We start from the raw sequence: 23744 nt of genomic DNA, 5'->3' as shown, positions 1-23744 counted from the left end.
ACCACTAATTCTCTTCCTCTTATTAAATTATTAATCCTTACACACCTTTCTATTAATTAGTAACTGTAGTGGTATTTGTACTTTGATTGCATGCTTAGTTTCTTAGTAAGTTTAGTACTAATTTTCCTCGAATGTTAGTCTAATAGCTATCTTTCTTGCATGTTCGCGTTTGGTTCGGCTACGCACCGCGCGTCATGCGGCAGCGCCCCTCGGTCGGTTGGGCGGGAGGAGGGCTGGGTTTTGCCTGGGATCCGCGCGTAACAGCCTTCTGCTGGTGTCACACGGGCCACTTGACGGTGCAGTAACTGCATCGCCTCTTGAAAGATGCAGTCATTGCATGTCAACGTCCACACTCAAGAATCAATAACTGTTTCTTCCCATACTCCAAGCTAGGGCCCCCCATAATATAAACAATGGACCACATTGTTTCATCAACATTAGAATCACGCCACTCTCGAGAAATCGATTCTTTAGAATCACGCCACTCATGAGGACCAATCAAAGCTAGACATAAAACCAAGGAGTATCACATTCCTAGCTCCGTCATGTAATGCAACACCGATCGCCAGCAGTGGATGCCTTTCATCAAAGCCGACGCATCCCCAAATATCGATCCAGGCACGTACGCCACCGGCACGAAGATGCAGCCGAGGAAAGCAACGCCCGAAGCCAGAGTCGGGAGTTCCAAGAGAAGGGCTCATGGAAGCTAGCCAGCAGCAGAGAGATCAGTTCCGTTTGAGACAAGCAGACGTAAAGTTAAGTCTGGGAATTCAACCAATCTTGTGACATAAAGAAATTAAGTACTAAAAATAAAATCTTTTTTAAAAACTAAATTTCGAGTTGCGGATATTTAACTGGCGCAGTCGGTAGGATTTCGTTTAAAATTAACTCCTATATTTCGGTAATGGTCAGCTTGTGTAATTTCTAATTACTATGATCACGTAATCCCGGAATCGTTAATAAAATTGTGAAATCCGCCAAAGAACCTAGGTGTTACGAGCACATACGATTTGCAAAACTAAAATTAAGTGAACTGAAGTAAGCGGAGATAGTGATCCACCAAGAACAGTGAAACACTAAATACAAAATCGTTGTGAACGTTGTGAGTTGCTGCGGACACCGCAACTCTACAGTTATACCCGATACTAAGTCAGTATGGCTCTCCTCCGGCAGACGCCGCTTATATTAAACGACACGACAAAGAGTGCGTGCGAGAGAGACAGAAAATCAGTCTGAGCGTGACGTCGGGTGCTGCGTAGCCAGTGCAAATTGATTTGTTCCTTTTGGGTATAAAAATTATCTGATCTGATCCAGATTCAGCAATCTGATATATATAATCATTATCTATGATTCTGCGTTTTTAGTTTTCTCGTATCCTCAATATTGTGGATGCAACAGATTTTCGTTGTTTGTGGGGGCGGAAGGGGGTGGGGCTAAATTTTGAGATATACGTTTTATAGTGAGATCTAACAGGAGTGCGGATACCAAATTTGGTTACTCTAGCCTTAATAGTCTCTGAGATTTGTGAATATCCCCAGATTTTTATCCTTTGCGGCGGCGGAAGGGGGTGTGGCGAAATTTTGAAACAAACTAGTCTCGGTCCGATATATTAGGAGTGTGGATACCAAATTTGGTTGCTCTAGCTTTCATAGTCTCTGAGATCTAGGCGCTAATGTTTTACTCTAAGCAAAGCCGGCTATGCTACGTGTGTGTTAGAGAGAGACAGGGCGAGAAAAAATTAAATTGTTTTCTTGATTCTGGCTATAATAATTATACGATCTGGTTCAGATTTTGCACTCTAGAAGATATAGTCATCTTCTCTGATTCTGCGTTTTTAGTGGATGCCACAGATTTTCGCCCTTTGTGGGGGCCGAAGTGGGCGGGGCAAAGTTTTGAAATATTCTTGTAGCAGCGACATATCACAGAAGTCTGGATCCAAAACATCGTTGCTCTCGCTCTTATAGTCTTTGAGCACTAGGCGCTGAAGGGGACGGACAGACGGACAGACGGACGGACGGACAGACGGATAGACGGACAGACAGACATGGCTCAATCGACTCGGCTATTGATGCTGATCAAGAATATATATACTTTATGGGGTCGGAAACGATTCCTTTTGGACGTTACACACATCCACTTTTACCACAAATCTAATATACCCCAATACTCATTTTGAGTATCGGGTATGAAAACTTACAAGTGAACCAAAATAAAGTTAACGAGGGGGAACGTTGTGAGTTGCTGCGGACACCGCAACTCTACAGTTATACCCGATACTTAGTCAGTATGCTCTCCTCCGGCAGACGCTGCTAATATTAAACGACACGACAAAGAGTGCGTGCGAGAGAGACAGAAAATCAGTCTGAGCGTGACGTCGGACGCTGCGTAGCCAGTGCAATTTGATTTGTTCCGTTTGGCTATAAAAATTATCTGATCTGGTCCAGATTCAGCAATCTGATAGATATGGTCGTTATCTACGATTCTGCGTTTTTGGTTTTATTGTATCTTTAAAAATGTGGATGCCACAGATTTTCGTCCTTTGTGGGGGCGGAAGTGGGCGGGGCGAAGTTTTGAAATATTTTTTTAGCAGTGACATATCACAGAAGTCTGTATACAAGACATCGTTGCTCTAGCTCTTATAGTCTTTGAGCACTAGGCGCTGAAGGGGACGGACAGACGGACGGACGGACAGACGGACAGACGGACAGACAGACAGACAGACAGGGCCCAATCGACTCGGCTATTGATGCTGATCAAGAATATATATACTTTATGGGGTCGGAAACGATTCCTTCTGGACGTTACACACATCCACTTTTACCACAAATCTAATATACCCCAATACTCATTTTGAGTATCGGGTATAAAAACTACTGAAAACAAAACAAAACCCAATCAACACCAACAACATGGCGTTACCACCACTATCATTGAGCGAAATCCACTTGAACCAGGCACTGCTGTCGATCAGACAAATACCTGCCTATGACGGTTCATCTGGACAGCTAAGCTCATTTATCAAACGAATCGAATATGTATGCGGATTATATTCAACTGAAGATCTTCGCCAACAAAGGATCCTATTTGGAGCGACCGAGATCCAACTGTCAGGAGAGGCACAACGCATATCGCAAATGATACAACCCAACACGTGGCTCGAACTGAAGACGGCGCTGATCAACGAGTTCAAAAATCACACACCATATGAAGAACTCTTACGACAACTGTACACCACCAGATTCAACGGCAGTCTTCGTAAGTTTATAGAAGAGTTAGAGATAAAAGCATTATTAATAAACAATTTTTTTTTTAATTTTTTTTTTTTTTTTTTTTTTATTAAGCGTTGAATCCGTACATTGCATATAACGTATCTTAACATCACTGGTAAATAATATTGGGGTAGCCAAACCTAATGCTAAATGCGAGAGGACTTACAAAAAATATAATATTAGAATATTGGGAGGGAAACTTAGAGTTGGCCAATAGTTTTGGCAAAACCCAATCTCTTCAACCGCCTCAAAGGCCTGGCAGGTAGTAATCGTCTGGCGAGCATACTATGGTGTCTAATTAGCCTGTTACTGTATCTGCTGGTGTGCCTTCCAATCTCCTCCTCTACTGTATGCAGATTCAAATCCCGATGTAGGGTGGAGCCGCGCACGTACCAAGGGCAGTTCGTTATTTGCCTCATGGCGCGATTCTGCAAGACCTGTATCCGTTTATAGTTCGATTTGGCAGCTATACCCCAAATCTGCACACCGTAGAGCCAGATCGGGGCTACACAGTGTACATAAACTGCTCTTTTGGCTCTCAGTGACATGGTGATTCTTCTGTTAATCAGCCACCGCAATTGCTGCATTCTTTGCCCACATTTACGAGCCGTAGCTTTCAAGTGTGGACCAAAAGTAAGACGCTTATCAAGGGTGATACCGAGATACTTTGCTTGCTCTGGTTGGTCCAAAGTTACGCCTTCAAACTTTATGGGTGGGGTGTGGTCTATGAGCGCTTTCAGGGTGAAGCATGGACTGGTGGTCTTCAGTGGGTTGACTTTTAAATTCCATCTTTTGCACCAAGCTGCCAAAGAGTAGAGGTACTCTTGGAGACCATCTGCTGCCTCAAGGCGGCACTTGGAGCTGTAGAGCAGTGCTATATCGTCCGCGTAGGTAGCAAGCAGAGCCTTACGGGGGGCCTCCATATGTTGCTCGCTTGGGGAGGGTAGATCTGCAATATAGATAGAGTAAAGCAGCGGGCCAAGGACGCTGCCCTGTGGAACTCCAGCTCTCATTTGGCAAGGTGTTGAATGTGTGTTCCTGAACCTGACCATAAACTGACGTCCTTCCAAGTATGATCGTAGGACACCGTAGTATGGTGCTGGGAACAGTTTTTTAATTTTGCTCAGTAGGCCGATATGCCAAACTCTATCGAAGGCTTGCTGCATATCAATGAAGACTGCATTGCAGTATTCTAGATCATCATAGGCCTGTAGGATGTGTCCTGCCAATCTGTGGACTTGCTCCACTGTGCCGTGTCCCTCCCGAAAGCCAAACTGGTGATCCGGCAAGATACGGCATTCCTTGATTATACTACCAAGACGATTGGCAAGAAGCCTCTCCCATACCTTAGATAAGGAAGACAAAAGACTTATTTGCCGATACGACTCAGGGTCGTCCTCCGGTTTTCCTGGCTTATGGATCATCAGGATTGTTGCTATCTTCCACTGCTTAGGGAAAAACTGCATCCTTAACATGGCGTTAAAAATGAGCACTATGTAGAGTATCGCCCGAGTAGGCAATGCTTTCAGTGTGGAATTGCACACTCTGTCAATGCCAGGAGCCTTCTTCCTCGGTAGGGACTTGATGACTTCAACAATCTCGTCAGCCCTGGCTGGTTTAATGGGTAAGGCCATTTGTAGAGGTGTTTGCAGACTATCTTTTGTCTCTTTGTACTGCGCCTCCGTGGCGAATTGGTAATGGGTGAACCTGTCCCCTAAATGATGTGCAAACGAATTGGCCTGCTCTTCTTCGTTTCTAGCAAGTTCACCGTTGGGACACCGGATGGGAATCTGTCTGAACGGTTGTCTCTTAAGAGACTTAGTGGTCTTCCAAAGCGAATATCCAGCATCCACGGTGTAATCCATGGAAGCAAGCTTTTGTTCAAAGAAGTTGCTTCGAAGTTCTCTCAGGGTGTTTCGAAGTTGCTTGGCAGCCGGTTCCATAGAATTCGGTCCCATGGGTCTTGAGATCGGATTGCGCGTCTGCGAAGTCTCCTTTTTTGTGACAAAAGCACTCTGGCCTCTCTTGTAAGAACTATTCCATAGGCGGCGCTTGTCGGAGGATGCGAGGGCGTTGAGGCAGCAGCAGCCATGTGTATACTCTCTGTGATGTTATCTACAGCCATCTCGATATCTTCCTCAGAGTTTAGCGTGACGTTCAGTTGAATCGACCTCTCCAAATGTTGCCAAATGCGAGCAGATCAGTGTGCTTGGTGACTAGATGAGGGCTTGGATTTTCTATAATGCCATCTGTTTTAATGCTGATGACTAAGGCCAGATGGTCGGAGTCCAGATCCCAGCTCTGACTTATTGTTGCTCGAGAATCCGGAATACCATGATGTACTGCGAAGTCTATGCAGGACGGCGTGTGATTGAGTACATATGGGTACCTGGTTGGTGATCCAGTTGCAAGGATCTTAGCGCCAGTAGCAGAGATGGCTTCCGCTAGCTCTCGCCCCCTAGTGGAATTTTAAGTGTCTTCCACAGCCAGTGTCGGGCATTCCAGTCACCACCAACCAAATACCTTTGCCCGCAAGCACGGAGTGCATCGATGTAATGTCTTTCCTCAATCCTGACTCTGGGAGGGCAGTAAATGGCGCTGAACTCCACATCGCCCAGTCCTGTGGCTACTTTTACTGCTGACATTTGCATGCTGCGTGTCTCAATGACCCTTTGTGGAAAATGACGAAGCGAAGTCTTAACTAAAACCGCAACTCCACCAACGCTATTATTATTCCGCGATGGCTTGAAGGCTGGATAGAAGGCATATCCATGTATTTTTACAGCTGTCCGTCTTTTAATTCTGATCTCCGTCAAAAGAAGAATGTCAACGCTATTCTTGTGCGCGAAGAGCTCAACTTCTTTTGCTTTCCCTGAAATGCCGTTAGCATTCCAGATGAGAACCTTTAGTGGGTTCATTGAGATGCTAAAACGTTGTTCTGGAGCTGAAGATTAGATCCAGCCCATTGCTTAATCGTGTTGGCCAATTCAAAAACCATTTTTTCAAGTTTTTCAAGGCGTTGATTGGCTTGACTATTATGCTGCTGCTGTTCTTGCTGCTGTTGCTGTAGCCACATAAGAAACTGCTGCTGCTGCTGCTGTTGGAGCTGTTGTTGCCATTGTTGAAATTTTGTCTGCTGTTGTTGTAGCAGTGCATGAACTTCATATGAATTCTGTTGCTGGTTATTCAATCCTTGTGGCTGATGCGCTTGTAGACTATGAAAACGACGCTGAGCAGGTGTAGCAGGTATTGCATTTGAATTACCATTTGCTACGGCAGCATAGGAGGCTCCTGTATTACTTCTAGTGCCTACCAAAGGTTGGTGCTGAACAATATTTCGCTGGTGCTGCTGTATTGTTGGTCTATTAGCCCCCTTTTTGTGACTAGACTGCAAGGTAGGAAACTGTTGCTGGTCTCCAGGAAGTGTGGTAGAGTAAGCATATGCCACGTGTGGACGTTGACATGCAATGACTGCATCTTTCAAGATGCGATGCAGTTACTGCACCGTCAAGTGGCCCGTGTGACACCAGCAGAAGGCTGTTACGCGCGAATCCCAGGCAAAACGCAGCCCTCCTCCCGCCAACCGACCGAGGGGCGCTGCGAACATGCAAGAAAGATAGCTATTAGACTAACATTCGAGGAAAATTAGTACTAAACTTACTAAGAAACTAAGCATGCAATCAAAGTACAAATACCACTACAGTTACTAATTAATAGAAAGGTGTGTAAGGATTAATAATTTAATAAGAGGAAGAGAATTAGTGGTGGATATAATATGGTAGAGGGAATTATAATCCGAGCATAAGACCCTAAACGGTTCATGCAAGGAATAATTCGATCTACAAAGTGGAAGGAACAACGGTATAAAATTTCTAGTCAGTCTAATAGGAATCGTGAAGTTTATGCGGCTCAACAGATCAGGGCTGTCTATGTCACCCCCGATCAAGTTGTGCATAAATATCACACCAAGCATTTTTCTACGGTTAACTAAGGATGGGAGGTTTACTAATAGTAGTCTACTAGAGTAGACTGTACGGTCCTGGTGTACTTTGTACTGAGGGCACCATACACAGGAGCCGTATTCTAAGATCGGACGAACAAGCGAGGTATAGAGAGTCTTTGTTATATAGGGGTCGTCAAATTCCTTTGACCACCTCTTTATAAACCCAAGCACGCCCATGGCCTTATTTACCATGGTAGAAATGTGTTCGGAAAACTTTAACTTGGGGTCTAACATAACACCCAGATCATCCACCAGGGTAATTCTCTCAAGAGAACCACCAAATAGGGTGTAGGGAGCCAACAAAGGGCTAGAACGATGAAATGTCATAACTTTGCATTTCGAGGCATTAAGGTGTAACAAGTTTGCACAACACCATGACTGAAAGTTATTGAGATCGGATTGCAAGCGAGAATGAAATGAAATGTCCTTGTACTGGACACAGAGTTTAACATCATCCGCATACATAAGTACTCGAGAGTATGTTAATACTGAAGGTAAGTCATTAATAAAGAGTGTGAAGAGTAAGGGGCCTAGATGGCTGCCTTGTGGTACTCCCGAAGAAACCTTTACTGGGAAAGAGAGGGAGTTTTTGAAGAGGACTCTTTGAGACCTAGAACAAAGATAGCTAGAAATCCATCTCAGGAGGTTGGGCGGAAACCCTAAAAGGTCAAGTTTATGCGCTAAAAGGGAATGGTTTACGGAGTCGAATGCTTTACTAAAGTCGGTGTAAATAACATCCGTCTGTAAGTTACCTTAAATAATGAAAGAGGTAAACTCTAACAAGTTCGTGGTGGTGGATCGCCGCCTTATAAATCCATGCTGAGTTGGAGATATAAGTGACTTGCAGAGATGTTGCAAGTGCGGAGTTAAAACCCTCTCAAATATTTTAGGAATAGCGGATAACTTTGCTATACCTCTATAATTTTTTGCATCAGACTTGCTACCTTTTTTATGGAGAGGAATTATAAACGATTCCTTCCAGATCGGGGGAAGCAAGAAGAATCAATGGATAGGGTGAATAGTTTAAGCAAAGGTCCACACAGAGCCTCGGCGCAGTACCTGAGTACACAACCTGGAACCCCGTCTGGACCCGGTGAAAACACCGGCTTAACTAGTCGAAGATCATGAAGTAGGGAACATTCATTTAACAAGGGACTGAAAATGCCGTTCGACGTCGGTAAACCGTATGGGTACGGATGACCAGAGTAGCTTTCCTCAGAATAGGTGGTTTGGAAGAATTGGGCAAAAAGATCGGCAATTGCCTGATCATTATTTGCCGACGTATTACAAAATGATAGCGAGGATGGGTGTGCGGACGTTCTACGCTTACTGTTTACGAAGCTGTAAAACTGTTTAGGGTCCTGAGAAAAACGTATCCTGCATCGAGATAGGTAGTTCTTATAGCATTGAGCATTAAGAACTGAAAAGTTTGACCGAGCTAATACATAGCGAGAGTGAGAAGTAGGAGAACCCACTTCTTGAAATTTTTTATAAAGTCTTGATTTTAAGTTTTTTAGACTGGATAACTCTTTTGTAAACCAAGAGGGTTTTCCAGATCTAGTCGGACAAGAAAGCGGGACACAAGAATCGAAAAATGTGCCAAGAGCATTGTAAAAAATGTTTGTGCCTTTTATGATATCAGTGCACAAGTACAAAGCGGACCAATCAAAATCCCTAATGAGGTTATTAAGCTTCGCAAACTCGGCTTTACGAAAGCAGCGGACACGTTCGGGCAGCCTACTCGACCGATCCAATACAGTTGGTCCTATATCTAGCGACACCTCGAAAGTAGGGTGGTAGGCGTCTTCAGGTATAGTAAGCGGAAGGGCTCGGGTTAACAACACTATGGTCGGATCCAATACAAAGCACAGATCAAGCAATCGACCCAAGGAATTTTTCACATGGTTGACTTGAGACAGGGATAGGTCAACCAAGCCGTCAGCAAAGTCATGTCGTGACATGGGCACTAGGATACTAGACTCGTTTACCGAAGACCAAACAGTTCCTGGCAAGTTGAAGTCACCAAGAACTATAATACGATCTTTATCAGATAGCGAGGAAGAAACAGCGGTTAAAGCGGACAAGTGCTGCTCATAAATTGAAATATCCGAAGAAGGTGGGATATACGAGCAAGTAATGAATATAGCGAAAGCGGGAAGAATCAGTTTTACACACAGGAATTCCAGTTCCTGTTGAACTTGGACTGTGAAGTGTTCCGACGTGAAGTAAGAGTCCACTGCAATTAGAACCCCCCCCCTGCCCGTCGAGACGAACGGTCCCTTCTAAAAGTTGTGTACCGACCTGCCAAAACCTCGGAACTAAGAATGTCCGGCTTTAACCAGGTTTCAGTAAACACAATAACGTGGGAAGCAAATGCAACACTATCCCGGAAAAGAATGCTGAGCTTACTACGCAAGCCTCTTACATTCTGATAGGTTACTAAAAGAGAAGTTAGTTTTTTGGAAAGGTGGAAGCAAGACGGGAAGTTGAGGAAGAGGAAGTTGAGGTTGAGGTTGAGGGTGGCACACTGGAAAGGTTTGGAAGGGATATGGGGGGCCTATTCTTCTTCTTAGCCTTAAACTCCTTCACCACCAAATGCTCCGGCCAAAATTTGGCGGAGCAAATGGTGTCAAATTGAGTTGGGGAGATGCTTATCTTAAACGAGGCTATCTCCCTGGCATAAGAGAAGTTAAATTTCTCCACCTTTAAACCCACGGCTTTTATTTTGCTTTGAATAAAAGCAATTACATCATTAGATGTGAGGTCAGGGGCCAGCCGTGAAACAAAAACTTGTCGTTTTGGTGGGACTCCCACCAGTGGTTTAGTCACCACAGGCCTAGTACCTGTGGTGGCAATATCCGGAGGTCCGGAACGTCTATTTACTGGTGGGATCGGGATAGACGGGACAACTAGCGAACTTGCGGACACCACGGACACGGACGCTGCAGACGTACTTGGCTGCACATTCTCCGAGGCGATGAATTCAGCAACCGAATCTGCGTCGCCAGCAGCTGTCGTTGCCCTTTGAGTGGCAAACGAGATCAACTGCTGCACACTTGGAGTGGTCGGAGTCAGTTTTTCGGCGGCGCACGGCTGAGTGACGGTTGGCAATTGCAGATCCCGCGGAGTGACCTTTTTGCGCCTCGGAGACTCATTCAGCAGTTTTAAACCGCTAAACTGAGGCTCCATGGCTAGGAGCCGATCGTATTGGTTTTTAAAACCAACGGTCAGCTCCTTAAAGCCACTCCGCGTCTGCCTCATGAAAGCCACCATGTCTTTCTCCACCGCACGGCATGCCTCGCAACTGTAATGCAAGCCATTACGTTTGGCTATAGCATCACTCACGAGGCCAGAAAATCCAGCGCATTTTGCGTGCACTACGCTGTCGCAGAGCCAGCAGGGGACATTCGGCTGATCGTGGGTGATCTGCTTCTTACAGCTTTTTTTGGCACAGACCACAGCGTATTCCATTTTATTTTATTATTTATTTATATATAAACTATTATTTGCAAAACAAATTGGTATCAGACCAATGTGCCAGACAACGCTCAAAGCGGAATTGGTAAAAAAAATGAGAGCAGAGTGGAGAGCGGTTATAGCGAGAGCTACTAAGCAGAGAGCGCTATTGCTCAGAAAGTTTAAAGAGCGAGAGAGAAAGAACAGTTATTGAAGTTGAGGTGATAGCGAGAGAGTGATAAAACAACAAAAGCTACCAGACGAGAGCGGACTGCAATGCAATGTAATGTGTACTCACTCACTGTAACAACACAAACACAAGCACAAGCACAAGCCGACGCCGAAAAATAAAAAGTTAAATAATGTTTTAACACAAATCAAAAGGCATGCACTCGCGTAATAGAATAGGTTTCCAGATTGTTGTCTGGTTAGGAAGTATAATTAGAATTTAGTTAGGAAAACACCGGCTGTTTATTCAAAACAAAAGGAAAAAATGCGGAGCGCAAAACAAAAACACGTATGATCACTACGAAAGATACGAAAGATTGATTATTTAAGGGGACATGACCCGTCCTGTTCATATTAATTGCCTTCTTTGCGGAGCCCGTTGATCGGCGTAGAAACTCCTGATACCATTGGCATCCTTTGTAACTGGCCATATCGCTTCCAGAGCAGTGAATGCAGGTTGGCTGTGCATCTAGGGGGCGTGTGCATTGTGAGGTTTGGTGATTTTCACCGCATCTGGCACAGTTGTGATGTCGGCGGCAGTATTTGGCTGTGTGGCCGAAATCCTGGCATCGACGACATTGAGCAATCTCTGTGGATTTTCGCATCCTTACAATCCTTATTTTTTGGCGGCAAAGGGTCTTAACTTGGTAAATTTCGTTAATTTTTGCACAAGGCATAATATTAGACCTTGTTAGACCTTGAGCTTGGATTATGGATGTGAAGGACCTCGAAGCCCAACATTTTAAAATCGGCGGTAATATCATTGTTTAGGGTGCTATGATGTAGGTCTCTTACAACAATTCTATGAGGCTATTCAGTCTGCAATTGGTATGTGTGGAATTCTATTCCAATGGCATCGAAACAATCCACAATTGCTCTATAGGTATCACTGTCTTTGGGGAGGATTCTGACCGTTTCCCCCTGGTTAGCTTTCACGACAACGTTATTCAAATTTGCAACGTCCTTTATGACATCAAATAAGTCATTTAAGTTGCTAATATTGACAACTATTTGCGGTGGTTTTGGAGGGCCTTTAGGCTGATTACCAGAGCTCGTTGATTCTCCTTGAAGACACTGGTCTGTATTAACTGCTTCATAAAGGTGTTCATCCAGTTGGTCATTTCCAGCGTCTGCATCTACATTCATCCGAACTTCCTCATTATTACTATCACTTGGGATGTTCGTGTCAAGAATGGAAAATCTGTTGTTGGTGTTTGCCTGTTGGCTTGTAGTGGGGGGCAAGCCCAGGTCCCGGGCGCCGCTCCCTCGTTTAGATGTAGATGACAAAGTCTGATCGTTTTTTCTTTTGCCCGTTCTCCGTTTTTGAGCATCCAGAAGTCGTTCGGCAGCAGTGCGAAGTGTTTTTGCCTGAGTGTCGTCGGGGCATGTGGATATGGAGTTTTCTTGGCTATCAAAGCTTAGTGCAGGGCAGATACTGCTTATTGTAGCAGTTGCCATGGTGTAGGTGGTGTTGTTGGTGGCACTAGTGAATGTTACTGTTGTTGTGGTTTCTGTGCATGTAGAGCGTTCAGCCTCTGAACGGTACTCAGAACGAATCTCAGAAGGTAATTTGCCTGATATTAGAAGCATTCTCTCATGATCAGTCCGCTTATTTCTAAGCCGAGAGTCAGATGAACTATTCGCATTCATTATACCGTAGCTGATAAGCGAAGTTTTTATTGCCCCTCTTGTGCGGCTGTGCGCAGACTGAGGGGAATGTCTTGCCCGAAGGGCAGTGAATACAGTTGTAAAAACGTTCACAAATGTGTTTTTTGTTTTTGTCCAATTGCCGACACCGCACAAAGCAGCACCCGAATTTACGATGTATGCTATTTTTAGCACACAAGAGAATGCTCCGCTAAAGCAGAATAAAGAAAACAACTTTGCACAAGCGCGACACAACCGATCTCTATGAAAGTTGATTCGAGACTCTATTAATAAACAATAAACAATAAGCTAAACTTAGAAAACATACCAGAAAATAATGTCATTTATAAAAACGCTTTGAACAACACAATTAAAGATGTCATTACTCGAAAACTTCCTGACAGAATGTTCATGACCTTAGCAAGAAAAGATATTCCCACATTTGTAGCATACAACGTACAGGTTCTAGGAGCTGATATTAGCTAAACGGGAGTAGGAAGTACGCGCTGGCTTCGGCTTTTGTCTCTGGTCGGCGGGGTGTGGGCATGGAGGATATTTTACTACCCATTTAGAGCTCTGGCAAATGGTCGAGATAAGAAATTATATAAAAAATTAAATCGCGTACGAGTAGGGAAAGGATACTAGGAAACGGGATACCGGGGGTCAAAGGGACAGATCAGAATGGATACGTAAACGAAGAAGATCACCGGTCAGATCTTTGTCGGCTGCGGTATCGCCCATTGGCGAGAACGCCCACCCTACCATGATCCTTTAGGGCCACCTATTAACAATCAGGATCCCTCCAACAAAGACTGCGGTGGGTCACATCTCCGTCAGACGAGGTTGCATGGTTCCGATATAAGATATTTAGCCTTGGTTCATTTCCAAACTAACTTTATTTAAGCAATCCATAGTTCTTCATTTAAATTCCTATAAAACCTAACGCTAATAGAATTTAGTCTCTAATATAAGCCTGCTATTCGATATGGTCTTACATTTATAGGGTATTACTATACAGCATATACTGGGGAAAGAATATCATAGGGGCGAGGTAGGGTATAATGATCTTAAATCTATAAAAATGATTAGTAGTAGGTATATATAAATGCACGAGCTAGGTTATGTGTTCATCATAGGAACAAGAAAACTTCAAACTTCATTACGTAAACTTGGTCAGTGCCAAAACCAGACAAAAATAGGGTATATGGAAAATCGCTTAAAGGCATGAGTAATATGTGTATAAAACCGTGATCATGGTTGAAGACCAACGAATAGTCACCGCACATTCATTCTTTTCAGATGGCTTACTTGGTTCAGGATAATCACTTACGATACGATTAATAGCTTTGACTCCCACGCAGAAAGATCTTTCGTTGTGTGTTGGATGAGATGATTTGATGGGTGGAGGAGTATGATGATGTGTGTGATTGTGATGAGTATCTGCATAGATGATGAGATGAATGCGTGGCAACCAAAATCAAAAAACTGTAAAAATAATCGGTATTAATACACTACTCATTTGTTCAAGTTCGATTTAGCCCATGGATAGGAATTCCCTTTTTGTTTATACCGGATTTAATTGGCTGTTGCAAATTTTTTCCGTATCAAAAGAACGTAGTTAAACAGAAAGCGGATAAAAAAAACAGGGTTTCGCATATCGGGTCTAATGTCGAAAGAAAGATAGAAAATATAACTAAATCCGAGGCGGGGTCGATGCTTCCCGGCTGGAGACCGAGTTCCTACTCGAGGTCTGAAGGTGGCACACGATTGTACCGGGCGCCGGTAAATTCTGCTGCTTCCGATGCCAAGGGTCAATGACCGCGGTCCATCTGCGGCGTGAGGTTAGGTACACCCGCACACTTGATGGCTCGTGGGGCGACTGGTGTATTTGAAGAGTCAGTCAGATCATCCCCATGGGTCGAACGGGTCCCGGCGACGCTTGCAGAGCCCACAGATCGGGTTTACTGGAGGAGCAAGTCCATGCCCTCGGCTACCGCCTCATCCGAATTTCAAACGGTGGGGGTTTAACCGGTGGTACGGGCACGTGGCCAATAGAGGTCTCCGGGAATAACCAATCCGTAACTTCTAGACCAGCGTTTCAATACGTAGATGCTAGTGGTGCTAATCCTACGCGCAAAGAACAGAACATTTTTCAACGGGTCGCTGTAGCTGGGTGGATAATTACCTCAACAGAATCGCACCACTGTTTCGAAAAATTGTAGTACACTGTGGGCGCTCGTTTTCCCAAATGGTCGAACGGCTGCCCCAGCCTTGGCAATATATAACTGGCGCGTCCACTCAAATTAAATGATCACTTTGAGCCGCACTTGGCACTTGCACTAGGCCTTGACTTTGGCTTGACCTTGGTTTATAGAACTGGGTCAGCTCTACAAGACTTCTATTTCCACTGCCGGTCACTCTGACGGTCACGAGGAGAAAAAGAAAGAGGCTGGGGCGACTAAGTACAGCAACCCACGTTTTTTTCCACACTTTCTATGGCCTTCTTCTGTTATACAGAATCCAGACACAGCAATATTTAATAAAATATAGTGCATGGCAGAAAAATTGCATATCAAAGCGTTGCCGCTTGGTCGCAAAACAGCTGTTGATAAGCTTTATCAAAGCTCAAAAGATCTTCAACTCGAATTTTTTTTGCGGCCTAGTTTTAGGCTGTAAGTTTGGGAGTTAGCCGTGGGTAATTAAAATACAAGAAGGCACGACAAGCATCGAATATTACACCCCCCCGCTGAAATCACACTTTGGGGTCTTGCTAACCAAAGCGTGATCCACACTTGGAGTGCTGAATACGATTTATTGTTTAATATCTTTTTCGTTATATTTACCAATAAAGCGACCCTGGAAATCTTCCAGCTCGTAGTAGCTGTTCCCGAGTCTTTTCTTAATGCGGGCTTTCCGAAACGTAGGTGCCAGTTTCGCATTAAAGCCTTTCACAAAACTACTCTGGTCAAAATTTCGTCTATAAACTTCTTGACCCACTTGAAAGTTTACTTCTCGGCTTCGAAGATTATAGATATTTTCGTTGCGAACATGCTGCTGTTTCATTGCTTCTGCAGCGGTCTTGCGAATTAGCTCGAAGGAATCGTCGCGATCGAAGACTACAGTTCGGTCCTCCAACATACTGAGGTTTCGTAGGAGTTGATAAGTGGAACCGCCAGTGATCATGTTTTGGCCAAAAGCAACACGATATGGGCTACTTTTGACTGCTGCATGCACGCTGGACCGTAACGCACACGTAATGAAGCTAATCTGCTCATCCCAATTGGATTGATCGGGCTTAATGTAAGCTTTGATAGCAGCGAGTACCGAGCGATTTACCCGCTCTGAGGCATTGGCTTGTGGAGCGTAGGCGGCGGGGGACGAATGTCGAATTTGGTATTTCGCTAACAGATCATTGAACTTGTGTGACTTGAATTGAACGCCGTTATCTGACACTATCACTTCCGGGACTCCAAAGCAATGAAACAGGTCTTCCTCCATGAACCGAGTTACGGCATCCGCAGTAAATTTTTTCACCACTTTTAGGAAAGGAAATTCAGAAAAATGATCGAGTACTACAAAAATGCCTATATTCCCGGATCGACTTCGGGGGTACGGACCTAGACTTACAGTTTTTGAAATAGACGAAAGGACTCCCCTGCTTTGCCCATTGGCGGACGTAGAGGATGATGGGGTGCTTACAACATTTGCACACTTCGCAGTTGTTTATAAACGCTTTTACATCGCCCACTAAATTTGGCCAATAATAGAAGCGTCCAACTCGTTCCAGCGTCTTATTGATCCCACTGTGAGAAGCTAAGGGATGTTCGTGGCCTTGTTTAAGCACTTCTGTCACCAGATCTCTGGGAACCCACAGTTTCCAGCACATGTCGTCACTAATTTGTTCACCCGTGGCGTGTTCAGCTCGACGATAAAGAAGGTTATCCATTACTTTTACATCAGGTAGACGATCTGGATTAGCTTGAATTTTCGCAATGAGTTCCTGATAATCGGTTGATTTAAACGCTTTAGCTTGCAGGTCTACTAGACTATCAATGCCAATATACGATAAGTCTTCGGTATGCACTCGTGTTAAGGCATCCGGAACGATGTTCTGACTACCCTTTCTATGGCAAATCTTAAAGGTGAAGCCCTGCAGTTTCAGTGCCCATCGAGCTAGTCTCGAGTTTAGGTCTGTCTGGGACATCAGCCATTTTAATGAGGCATGATCGGTAATGATGGAAAACTGATGTCCTTCTACATATGCTCTAAATTTCTTGACGCACATTACCGCTGCCAAACACTCTTTTTCGGTAACGGAATAATTACGTTGGCATTGGTTCAATTTGCGCGACATAAATGCGCGTTGCCATCTTCATCTAATTGCATCAGGACACCACCCACTCCTGTGTGACTCGCATCACAATGGATTTCAAAGGGACTAGTAAAATCGGGACTGTGCAACACAGGAGCGTTACACATCTGTGATTTTAAGGAATCGAACGCGTTCTGTGCTTCATCGATCCATTCAAATTTTCGCTTGCTTTTAAGTGTATCTGAGATGGGCGCTGCGATACCCGCATAATTTTTAATGAATTTGTGGTACCAACCAGTGAGACCCAAGAACCTGCGGACTTGTGTCACGGATCGGGGGACCGGAAACTCTTGGATCGCTTGGACCTTCTCCACATCTGTCTGGATAGTTCCGTTGCCTATAACATGGCCTAGGTATTTGACCTCCTTTAGGCAAAATTTGGACTTCTCCACGTTAATGGTCAGACCGGCTTCGCGTAATCGGGCGGACAGGACAGAATGAATCTGATCTGAGTGTGGACGTTGACATGCAATGACTGCATCTTTCAAGAGGCGATGCAGTTACTGCACCGTCAAGTGGCCCGTGTGACACCAGCAGAAGGCTGTTACGCGCGGATCCCAGGCAAAACGCAGCCCTCCTCCCGCCCAACCGACCGAGGGGCGCTGCCGCATGACGCGCGGTGCGTAGCCGAACCAAACGCGAACATGCAAGAAAGATAGCTATTAGACTAACATTCGAGGAAAATTAGTACTAAACTTACTAAGAAACTAAGCATGCAATCAAAGTACAAATACCACTACAGTTACTAATTAATAGAAAGGTGTGTAAGGATTAATAATTTAATAAGAGGAAGAGAATTAGTGGTGGATATAATATGGTAGAGGGAATTATAATCCGAGCATAAGACCCTAAACGGTTCATGCAAGGAATAATTCGATCTACAAAGTGGAAGGAACAACGGTATAAAATTTCTAGTCAGTCTAATAGGAATCGTGAAGTTTATGCGGCTCAACAGATCAGGGCTGTCTATGTCACCCCTGATCAAGTTGTGCATAAACATCACACCAAGCATTTTTCTACGGTTAACTAAGGATGGGAGGTTTACTAATAGTAGTCTACTAGAGTAAGATGGGAGTCTTACACCCGCATCCCAGTTAAGGCCCCGCAGAGCAAAGAGTAACAAGTTTTTCTGTACTGATTCTATACGGTCCTGGTGTACTTTGTACTGAGGGCACCATACACAGGAGCCGTATTCTAAGATCGGACGAACAAGCGAGGTATAGAGAGTCTTTGTTATATAGGGGTCGTCAAATTCCTTTGACCACCTCTTTATAAACCCAAGCACGCCCATGGCCTTATTTACCATGGTAGAAATGTGTTCGGAAAACTTTAACTTGGGGTCTAACATAACACCCAGATCATCCACCAGGGTAATTCTCTCAAGAGAACCACCAAATAGGGTGTAGGGAGCCAACAAAGGGCTAGAACGATGAAATGTCATAACTTTGCATTTCGAGGCATTAAGGTGTAACAAGTTTGCACAACACCATGACTGAAAGTTATTGAGATCGGATTGCAAGCGAGAATGAAATGAAATGTCCTTGTACTGGACACAGAGTTTAACATCATCCGCATACATAAGTACTCGAGAGTATGTTAATACTGAAGGTAAGTCATTAATAAAGAATGTGAAGAGTAAGGGGCCTAGATGGCTGCCTTGTGGTACTCCCGAAGAAACCTTTACTGGGAAAGAGAGGGAGTTTTTGAAGAGAAAAACGTATCCTGCATCGAGATAGGTAGTTCTTATAGCATTGAGCATTAAGAACTGAAAAGTTTGACCGAGCTAATACATAGCGAGAGTGAGAAGTAGGAGAACCCACTTCTTGAAATTTTTTATAAAGTCTTGATTTTAAGTTTTTTAGACTGGATACCTCTTTGGTAAACCAAGGGGGTTTTCCAGATCTAGTCGGACAAGAAAGCGGGACACAAGAATCGAAAAATGTGCCAAGAGCATTGTAAAAAATGTTTGTGCCTTTTATGATATCAGTGCACAAGTACAAAGCGGACCAATCAAAATCCCTAATGAGGTTATTAAGCTTCGCAAACTCGGCTTTACGAAAGCAGCGGACACGTTCGGGCAGCCTACTCGACCGATCCAATACAGTTGGTCCTATATCTAGCGACACCTCGAAAGTAGGGTGGTAGGCGTCTTCAGGTATAGTGAGCGGAAGGGCTCGGGTTAACAACACTATTGTCTGATCCGATACAAAGCACAGATCAAGCAATCGACCCAAGGAATTTTTCACATGGTTGACTTGAGACAGGGATAGGTCAAGCAAGCCGTCAACAAAGTCATGTCGTGACATGGGCACTAGGATTCTAGACTCGTTTACCGAAGACCAAACAGTTCCTGGCAAGTTGAAGTCACCAAGAACTATCATACGATCTTTATCAGATAGCGAGGAAGAAACAGCGGTTAAAGCGGACAAGTGCTGCTCATAAATTGAAATATCCGAAGAAGGTGGGATATACGAGCAAGTAATGAATATAGCGAGAGCGGGAAGAATTAGTTTTACACACAGGAATTCCAGTTCCTGTTGAACTTGGACTGTGAAGTGTTCCGACGTGAAGTAAGAGTCCACTGCAATTAGAACCCCCCCTGCCCGTCGAGACGAACGGTCCTTTCTAAAAGTTGTGTACCGACCTGCCAAAACCTCGGAACTAAGAATGTCCGGCTTTAACCAGGTTTCAGTAAACACAATAACGTGGGAAGCAAATGCAACACTATCCCGGAAAAGAATGCTGAGCTTACTACGCAAGCCTCTTACATTCTGATAGGTTACTAAAAGAGAAGTTAGTTTTTTGGAAAGGTGGAAGCAAGACGGGAAGTTGAGGAAGAGGAAGTTGAGGTTGAGGTTGAGGGTGGCACACTGGAAAGGTTTGGAAGGGATATGGGGGGCCTATTCTTCTTCTTAGCCTTAAACTCCTTCACCACCAAATGCTCCGGCCAAAATTTGGCGGAGCAAATGGTGTCAAATTGAGTTGGGGAGATGCTTATCTTAAACGAGGCTATCTCCCTGGCATAAGAGAAGTTAAATTTCTCCACCTTTAAACCCACGGCTTTTATTTTGCTTTGAATAAAAGCAATTACATCATTAGATGTGAGGTCAGGGGCCAGCCGTGAAACAAAAACTTGTCGTTTTGGTGGGACTCCCACCAGTGGTTTAGTCACCACAGGCCTAGTACCTGTGGTGGCAATATCCGGAGGTCCGGAACGTCTATTTACTGGTGGGATCGGGATAGACGGGACAACTAGCGAACTTGCGGACACCACGGACACGGACGCTGCAGACGTACTTGGCTGCACATTCTCCGAGGCGATGAATTCGGCTACCGAATCTGCGTCGCCAGCAGCTGTCGTTGACCTTGGAGTGGCAAACGAGATCAACTGCTGCACACTTGGAGTGGTCGGAGTCAGTTTTTCGGCGGCGCACGGCTGAGTGACGGTTGGCAATTGCAGATCCCGCCGAGTGACCTTTTTGCGCCTCGGAGACTCATTCAGCAGTTTTAAACCGCTAAACTGAGCCTCCATGGCTAGGAGCCGATCGTATTGGTTTTTAAAACCAACGGTCAGCTCCTTAAAGCCACTCCGCGTCTGCCTCATGAAAGCCACCATGTCTTTCTCCACCGCACGGCATGCCTCGCAACTGTAATGCAAGCCATTACGTTTGGCTATAGCATCACTCACGAGGCCAGAAAATCCAGCGCATTTTGCGTGCACTACGCTGTCGCAGAGCCAGCAGGGGACATTCGGCTGATCGTGGGTGATCTGCTTCTTACAGATTTTTTTGGCACAGACCACAGCGTATTCCATTTTATTTTATTATTTATTTATATATATACTATTATTTGCAAAACAAATTGGTATCAGACCAATGTGCCAAACAACGCTCAAAGCGGAATTGGTAAAAAAAAGAGAGCAGAGTGGAGAGTGGTTATAGCGAGAGCTACTAAGCAGAGAGCGCTATTGCTCAGAAAGTTTAAAGAGCGAGAGAGAAAGAACAGTTATTGAAGTTGAGGTGATAGCGCGAGAGTGATAAAACAACAAAAGCTACCAGACGAGAGCGGACTGCAATGCAATGTAATGCGTACTCACTCACTGCAACAACACAAACACAAGCACAAGCACAAGCCGACGCCGAAAAATAAAAAGTTAAATAATGTTTTAACACAAATCAAAAGGCATGCACTCGCGTAATAGAATAGGTTTCCACATTGTTGTCTGGTTAGGAAGTATAATTAGAATTTAGTTAGGAAAACACCGGCTGTTTATTCAAAACAAAAGGAAAAAATGCGGAGCGCAAAACAAAAACACGTCTGATCACTACGAAAGATACGAAAGGATGAGGGTGATCTCTCAGCTTTATTTTACGTGGCGGTTCCTCAGGGAGGGATTTCAACCACGGCGTCTAATGTTTATTTGCAGCTTAGCCTCGATTAGTGCGATATATATACATATATCACGCCATCACGCACCACCGCTACATACGCAGGAACCTGGTACGATGCGCCAGTTAGCGCCCCTAAAAAGAAGCTAGAGCTATGTACATAGCGACTCTTCCGGTACCGATTGAAAGTATCCTGGTCGGGCATACAATCCCCTTGGTGAGGGGCGAGGTGTATCTAACACGTCTTCCGATCTATGGGTCTCGGCACCCGGTTGAGAGCGCAACTCCACGAGGAGCCTAGCGGCTCTCCCCGCGTAACGTTTGGGTATCAACCACAGCCACCACGATACTCCCACTAGGGGCCGACCTCAATGTGCAGCCTTGGAACTGCACAACCCGTGGTACCGATCTTAAGGACTCAGCTCGATCCTCCCTTTTAGCCCCGACCGGCCTGGATAGGGAATCCACCCAGCCCGTGCGCCGCTTGCGCGTTCAGCAGCTGCTGTCGCCTGGAGAACGCCAGTCCGGCGAACCCGTCAAGAGTCCGCATTCTCTCCTGAGAAGCCGTCACATCGGAGAAGGTCCAGTCGCCATCCGTGTACTGCACTCCAAGTCCATCGAGGTCTCGCAAGACTGCATAGAGGGGACAAGCACATAGGAAGTGCTGCCAATCCTCGCGTTCTGCGCCGCATAGACATGCTGGCGTGTCGCTAAGGCTTCTTCCATGCAGAAATGCATTGAGCGATCCGTGGCCCGTCAGCAGGAACCCAGCGCGCAGCGTGAAGCCAAACCTTCGTTCGCTGTAAACGAAGCCTGCGTTCGGGATGAAGCGGTGCGTCACCCGACCTGGGGAGTCACCATCATCCCATCTGCGTTGCCACTCGCACAACAGGCCTTCGTCTAGTCGCGCCATCTTCTGCTTCCAGCTAAGATTTGCCAAATCTTCGCCGTACAGCCAATCGCTCTCCTCCAGTGGGTAGTCACGCTTTAGTTTGAAGCTGATTGCCAGGCGTCTGGCAACCAGATCAAACGGGGGGGCTCCAGCTAGTACTTGCAGCGCCATGGTGGACACTGTTCGGCATACCGGTAGGCATCCAATCAGGATGATCCTTTGGCACGCAAGCAGATGCCTCCTGGCAACCACTTGCGTCGTCGTCACGACAGACCAAACCGAGGCACCAAATAGTGCGCAGGGCACCATGAGTCCGGCATATATTGTCCGCTTTGCGCGGGGACTGAGTCCCCAGTCAACCCGCAGTACGCGCGACAATGCCCCTACGACTCCGGTCAGCTTATCACGCAAGCCCGTGATGTGCGGGAGAAAACTCAACCGCTCGCGGACCGTGATGCCCAGGTACCGATACTTGCGCTTATATGGCAGGCTTGCTCCAGCAAACCGTACCACTGGCGGCCGTCTAAGTATGCCTTTGAGCAGCATGATCGCCGTCTTGCTAGTTGAAACGGCAACGCCGACTTCAACTCCCCAAGCGCCTACGATGGACATTAACTCACCTCCTTTTTGTTCGAGCTCTGATCGGGCATTCCCTTCGATGAGGAGGAGCAAGTCGTCAGCATACGCGCTGAGCGCACCAAGGGGCTCTAAGCGCTGGAGCAACACGTCCATTAAGATGTTCCATATAAATGGACCACTTATGGACCCCTGCGGGCAACCTCGTGTCACCGGAACAGTGGCTACTCCATGCCTACTGACGATGCTCGCACTCCGGCCGGAGAAGAAACTTCGCCACAAGCTTGCTTCTCGGCATCCCAGCTCAAGGAGGCGGCGTAGTGCAGCATTCCACTCGACGTTGTCGAAGGCTCCCCTGAAGTCCACGAAGACTCCGAGCACGTATTTCGACCGGCTGGCCGAAACAGTACTCACGACGTGTTTCCAAGCATCCTCCACACAACGTCCTTGGCGAAAGCCAAATTGCCATCTGCAGCCATCCGGAATGGTGCCCTTCAGACGATTCACCATGATGCCCTCAAGCACTTTGCCCAGCACTGGCAACAGACAGATACCCCGATATGAGGTAGGATCGGTCCGGTCCTTATCGGGTCCCTTCAGAAGTGGAACCACCCTAGGATGCTTCCATTCCGTTGGGAAATACCCTGTCTCCAGGCAGCGGGAATACATCGCTGTCATGTGCTGAGGGATGGCACGCCACAATGCCTTGCAAATGGCACCTGTGATGCCGTCCATGCCGGGAGAGCGTCTGCTCTTCAACCTGGCGACGCATGCATCAACCTCGAAAGCTTCGAGGGCCGGTGGAGCCTCGATCGGGATGGCTATGTGTGCATTCGTCTCCGCAACAGGAAAGAAGTTGCGAAGGAGCACACCCGCACAGTCGCGCCATGTTGCGACCAGCCTACCATCCGTT

The sequence above is a fragment of the Drosophila miranda genome (genome assembly GCF_003369915.1).
Source record: "Drosophila miranda strain MSH22 chromosome Y unlocalized genomic scaffold, D.miranda_PacBio2.1 Contig_Y1_pilon, whole genome shotgun sequence".
Classification (NCBI taxonomy): domain Eukaryota; kingdom Metazoa; phylum Arthropoda; class Insecta; order Diptera; family Drosophilidae; genus Drosophila; species Drosophila miranda.
This window is presented reverse-complemented; position numbering follows the sequence as displayed.